Source organism: Nicotiana sylvestris, chromosome 6, assembly GCF_000393655.2.
Source record: "Nicotiana sylvestris chromosome 6, ASM39365v2, whole genome shotgun sequence".
Taxonomy (NCBI): domain Eukaryota; kingdom Viridiplantae; phylum Streptophyta; class Magnoliopsida; order Solanales; family Solanaceae; genus Nicotiana; species Nicotiana sylvestris.
Genome location: NC_091062.1, coordinates 104965670 through 104972463, shown reverse-complemented (window position 1 = coordinate 104972463; position 6794 = coordinate 104965670).

Here is a 6794-nt window from a genome sequence, read left to right as displayed (position 1 = left end):
ACATCGCAACTCTACCCCATATCGGCCCAAGGCGAATGGAGCAGTAGAGGCAGCCAACAAAAACATAAAGAAGATACTTCGGAAAATGGTAGAAGGTTCAAAACAATGGCATGAAAAATTACCATTTGCATTATTGGGATACCGCACTACTGTTCGCACTTCAGTAGGAGCAACTCCTTATTTGTTGGTATATGGCACTGAAGCAGTAATTCCTGCAGAAGTTGAGATTCCTTCCCTTCGGATCATCGCCGAAGCAAAGATTGATGATGATGAATGGGTCAAAACCCGTCTGGAACAGTTAAACTTGATTGATGAAAAACGATTGGCCGCAGTATGTCATGGTCAATTGTATCAAAGAAGAATAGCAAGAGCATACAACAAAAAGGTGTGCCCACGGAAGTTCGAAGTGGGTCAACATGTGCTGAAACGTATTCTTCCACATCAGGTTGAGGCAAAAGGCAAATTTGCTCCGAATTGGCAAGGACCATTCATTGTGACCAGAGTATTATCAAATGGTGCACTATATTTTGTGAGCACGTGATTTTTGCCTTACGAAAAACTGCTCCAAAATAAATCAAAATAAATTTCTTTTACTGTGTAATTTCTGAATTTGCGTGGTGTTAAATATTTGTTTATGTCCGTAAAATGTTTGTTTTGTTATAATTAAACAAAATTAAAATTAAAAATACATGTTTCATGCATATCTAGGATTTAAGTATGCATTTAATTAAGTTAATTTAAATAAAATCATAAAAATATGCATTTTGTTCTATTTTTAATGTTCCACTGTGTGATTAATGTTGTCTATGTGTTAATAGTTGTTAAAAAGGTAATTAATATCTTTGTAATGGTAATTTTATTTTTATAATTTTAATTAAGATTTTTAATGAAATTAGAAAAAAAAATATAAATAAAAATAAATAAAAAATAACACAAGTTATACAAAATCGGACCTGGATTAAAATCCAGGCCCAAAACGTTGAATCCCCCCCCCCACAGCCCAATCCAAACAGCCAAGTCTGACCCAGTCCCAAGCTAAGTCCAAACGACGTCGTTTGGTCACCTCTCATCAAGGGCCGTTGGATTAAATCCAACCAACGGCCAAGATTTCATCATCCTAACCCAAGACCCTTACCCGATCCAATACCCGGTTCAACCCGTCCCCCTATCTTAAACCAAACGACACCGTTTGGTTAAGTGAATAGATCTCAGCCATCCATCCTGCCTAATCCAACGGTCCATATCCACCCACCATTCCCCTATATAAACCCAAACCCTTACCCCGACCCCTAACTAAAAACCCCCCCCCATCCTCTCCTGTTCATCGTCTTCCCAAGCAGACCCACTAACCCTAGCCGCCCTAGGATTCCTTCGCCTGAAACCCGGCGGCATCAACGCCGCCGGTCACCACCTTAACACCCTAGGACCTCCTGAACCTCCCCTACACGAATCCAACCTTAGTTTCCTTCGAATCAGGCCCCAACTCTTCGAATCTTAAATCGAAGGTTGGCCTGAAAACCTGATCTAAACCAAACAACACCTAGTTAACACCATAGCTTCCCCTAGTCATCCTGGGTATGGATCTGTTGGTTGTTTGGCTCGAATCAGTTCTGAACTTCTCGAATCTTCTTTTGAAGATTCGAGCCAAACAAAAATTTACCCAGATCTGTTTCAAACTCACACCAGTTACCCCCCTGGCCTCCCTCGTGCCTAGAACATCTTTGTTTCTTCTCGAATCTGACCAGAAATAGTTAAATCCCAAATCGAGTTTTTAAGAACCCTAAAAATACCAAACTTCCGGATTCTGTGCATATTAAATGAAGATTGAGGTTTAATCGACCTTAGTCGAAGTATTTACATTGGAAAATACTTCGACAAAGGTCAGTTTGATTTCAAACAAAAAAGGTCCAAATCCAAGTTGAGTTCGAGTTTAATTGAAGATTTAGAGGTATTTTCTATTTCTTTTTGTATTATTCTACGTGTATTGTTTTAATAGCTTTTTAATTTTTCATATTTTTGTTTTGATTAATTTTGTCATTTCTGTCTCCTACCTATCTACTTAATCCGAATGTGAAATGTTTCTGTTGATTATGTTTATTTACAATGTGTGTAATCGACTCGATTAAGTTCGTCGATTGGTTGCATTATGAATCCCCGTTATGATAATACATTGTAATAACCTGCTCACCTGTTTTGATTGACTATTATCATGTTGTTGTAATCAGTTAGTTAGACCTTGCTAATTAGTTGGTTCTTGTTTAATAAGTCAGAAAGTTTATCAAACATTTGAGTATTAATTTTGGGCAGTTGGTTTCAGGCAAAGTCAGTATACTGACCATGCCCCTGCATTCATACATATTTCAGATTTAGTCTGAATTGTTCTGATTCTGTGTGATGTTGTTGAGATGTTAAGTTTGAATTCAAATTTACAAATGTTGCATAGATACAACTGTGTTAGGAAGTTGTTTAGAATTGGTTTTAGCTGTTAAAATCAGAAGGATAACCAAGCCTGGACAGATTTTAAAATCAGTTTTGTAATAGATTCTGGATTTTGGTCTGGGGCAGTAATAACAATAATATTAAGGGATTTTCAGGGGTTATTTGAGGAATGAAACAGTAGGGTAATGTAATAATAATAGTATGTTTATAATGGAATGTTAGTGGTTATAATTTAATGGGATAATGGGAAACAAAGGGTAATGGAATGCTGGAAATCAGGGAAAAGTTCACTTAATGGGATTTAAAGTAGTTAAAAGCAGATTTTAGATAGGATTTTCTGTTTTTAAAAGATAAAAGGGTGCAACCATCCCTGTATAAATACAGGAGCTGGACAGACAGTTAAAAAGGAGAGAATTTTGAGGGAGAAAAACAGAATTTTTAGAGAGCTTTTTTTAACAGAGAGAGAATTTTTAAGAGAGAATTTTTAAGAGATTTTGAGGGCTGAGATTTTAAAGAAAGGAAACAGAAAATAGAACACTCACATATACACTCACACACAGATACAGCAGCAGAAACAGAAAATCAGAAACAAACTAAATTTGTAACTGAAGAAAAGCTGAAATCTGAAATGTTGTTCTTGTGTTGAATTTGTTCAACTTTGTGTGATTCCACTGTTCAGTTAAAATCTGAAGTGTCTTTCAAAATACTATACTGTGCATCTATTTTCTTCGGGTCTTATTATTGTTCAAATCTGTGGGAATACTGATATTTGGCTGAGTGTGTTACTGCTGTAACTGCTGAAACTTACTTCTTCTACCTCCATTTTCAGGTATATGTCTTTTAAATTTTAAGTTGGAAAGAGATTTCAGCATGACCTATCAATGAAGTTTTGAATGGAAATGCTATTTCCAATTGTCCAAGTTCATTATTTTCATTTTTTATGTTGATTAATTAGTAGTGAACTCAATTTGATAGCCATGAGTTAAATTGTCTTATTTTGAAATTCATATAAAACTTTGTAATAATGTTATCCATGTCAAACTTCATTAGTTTAAGCTACCTATGAGTTATGTAGATAAGAAGCATGGTAGAAAGTTGGTTTTATTTACACTTCATGGTGTTGTTAGATAGGTATAGCATAATATAGCATTATCAAAGAAAATATGCTATAAGTTTATCTTGTTAGTTAATTAGTTGTTGTTTAAAGCTATATGATGATTAGCTGCAATTTGCCATCTTTTGGCAATATATTGGCGGTGTTCATAATTTATAGTTGAAAGATGTATTAGTATAATCCGTATGTTCAAAAGTGTCAAATATAGTAAATAATATTGTATGCAATATTATTTTATTAAGTCAACAAGACTTAGTCTCTTTCTTAGTAATAAAAGGCTTAGGAACTTATACAATGCGAAAATTAATAGTTAGTAATAATTCACATAGATTGAGAATCAAATTGGTTTGATTATATCTATATCTATCCTAACTCAATCATAGGCATAACTAAGTAAGTTAATTTCATCTATTAAGATTAAAACGATGTATGTGAGAATAAGTTGAGTTGTATATATACAAATGGCAACATTTTTAAATCAATGGTAATTAAAAATAGAATTTGCATTAAGTAATCATGAAAATTCCCGGAAAATATTTCCTTCCTTTATGAATCATTTATTTTCGGTTTCATATGCAATTTATTCTTTGGCATATATATATATATGTCACAGTTGTTTTAAAGTTAGTATTAATCATATTTTTATTCTGTCCTTTGACTTTGAATAATTGGAATGAATATGATTTATATTCGGAAATTATAATCAATGGTCAATATTTAATAAATTGTGGTTTATTTTCCAAAAATTAAAAAATATCTTAAAACGAGATTTCTCGTGATATAACAAACATTTTTTTTGGAAATCCCATAATATCATTACAAATATGGTGCGCAATTAGGGATACGTTCGCGTACCCTGATTATACTTTTAAAAGCAAAATTTCGGATTATGCGTACGCGCAATTTCGAGCGAATATTTAATAAAAGGATTTTTCTAAAGGCGTTAAATCAATTTCATAAAAATCCGATATGTACGGTTCATTATTCAAGAAATAATTATTCTTGATTCAACGCAATCTCGAAAAAATGTGCTTAATAAATATATTGTCAAAAATAATTGTGTACACGTGCGCGTGACACAATTCCGTATCTTTTTAATTTATAACACGAATATACGTACGCGTAATTCGATTTAAAGAAGGTTTCTCAATCACAATAAGTATAAGCGGTAGTAAAATCAGGTAACATCAATATTTAATAAAATCAAGATGATTAAGCCAATAATAAAACAGTTAAGCGACCGTGCTAGAACCACGGAATTCGGAAATGCCTAACACCTTCTTCCGGATTAACAGAATTCCTTACTCAGGATTTCTGGTTCGCAGAGAAATAAACAGAGTCATATTCTCCTCGATTTAGGGATTATAATTGGTGACTTGGGACGCCTCAAAATTCCCAGGTGGCGACTCTGAAACAAATAAACAAATCCCGTTTCGACTGTCCTTTAATTGGAGAAAACTCCCCACGCGCCCCCGCGGGCGCGGGAAAAAGGAGGTGCGACAGCTCTGGCGACTCTGCTGAGGATAAAAGTTGCTGTAACCCAGAACCATTGGTTCAGGGTTTAAAGAATTCTAGCTTAATATATCTGTTTTTTTTACTTACTATATAATTTTCAACTGTTTATATGCTAATATGCTAAATGTTTTTTTACCGCTTTAATATTATTTGAATTGTGAATATATACAACTGCTACGAAACCCCCTTCTTTCTGAGTCTTCTGAATTTATGGTGTACACGTGCGCGTGACCCACCTTTCTGTTAAAGTCATACCAAATAAGACGGAGTTGGGACAAGTAACTAGGCCGGGCAGACTTTCGTGCTCCCGGTACGTTGCCCCCGCTTCGGCTCAAACTGTCCGTTTGGGTAAGCCAGGTTTAGAACAATCAACCTAAGGTTTTACACTTAGAATAACTCAGCCATGTACCGGATCCCTAGTAGGAACGAATATTTGCATCATATGCATTTGGCCTTGGAGACTCAACACAGGGGTTGGGTCTGTCTAGGACAGGTGAACCAAAAAATTAAAAGACCATCATGATGCATCCTACTTGTTACTTGTGCATTCATTTGCCTCGAACATGCTTGTTGACCAGCTTGAATAAAATCTTGGTAAGAAGCAAGGAATAAAATGGGTTGCTTTAAAATTTTCGAAAAAATATAGTTTTAAATTTTGAAATAAAAATATTTAATAAAAAAAAATTCGAAAATGATTTTTAGTATAAATTTTGACTTTATTAAAATTAAATTTCAGATACAAAATGAGCACTACACAAAGCCCCTCATCCACAAGTACGGAGGAATTTCTATGTCAGCTTCAAATGTGGTGGTATGATTTAGGCGAAGACGGTCAAAAATGGGTCGTCAAGCATTTGGGAAATCTCACGGACATTATGAAAGTTGAGCCTCGGGATGATCTGATTACGACATTAGTAACGTTCTGGGATCCTGTTCACAATGTTTTTCGTTTCTCTGACTTCGAGCTTACTCCTACATTAGAGGAGATAGCTGGCTATGTTGGTTTTGACGGAAGTTTAAGAAATCAAAGCTTGATATTCACAAAGGCTCCTTCAATACATCGATTCTTCGGTCTTCTGAACATCAGCAGTCAAATCAGGAAAAGCAATGTCATCAATGGATGTTGTTCCTTCAATTTTTTGTATTCCAGGTTTGGAAAGTCAGATGGGTTCGAAATTCATGAGAAAGGCCTTACTAATAAGCAAAACAAAGACACTTGGCAGATGCACCGTCGATTTGCTTTCATGGTGGCTTTTCTAGGAATCATGGTCTTCCCAAATAAAGAGCGAACAATTGATATTCGCACCGCAAAAATTGTGCAAATCCTCACCACTAAAGAAAATCACACCCTTGTCCCCATCATTCTATCAGATATTTATCGGGCTTTGACTTTATGCAAATCAGGAGCGAAAGTTTTCGAAGGATGCAAAATTTTGTTGCAAATGTGGGTGATTGAACATCTCCAACAACAACCCAAGATCATACAGTATGGGTCGAACAAAGCTAATTGCATCGAGAGCTATGAGGAAAAAACAAAAAATTACCAAGCTCCAGAAGGGATAGAAGCATGGGTATCTCATCTAAAGGCTTTAACGGCAAATCAAATTGAATGGACTCTGGGATGGCTCCCGATGAGAGAAGTAATACATATGTCAACCTCAAATAGTTATCTACTACTATTGGGATTGAGAAGCATTCAGCCGTATGCACCACTAAGAGTCCTAAG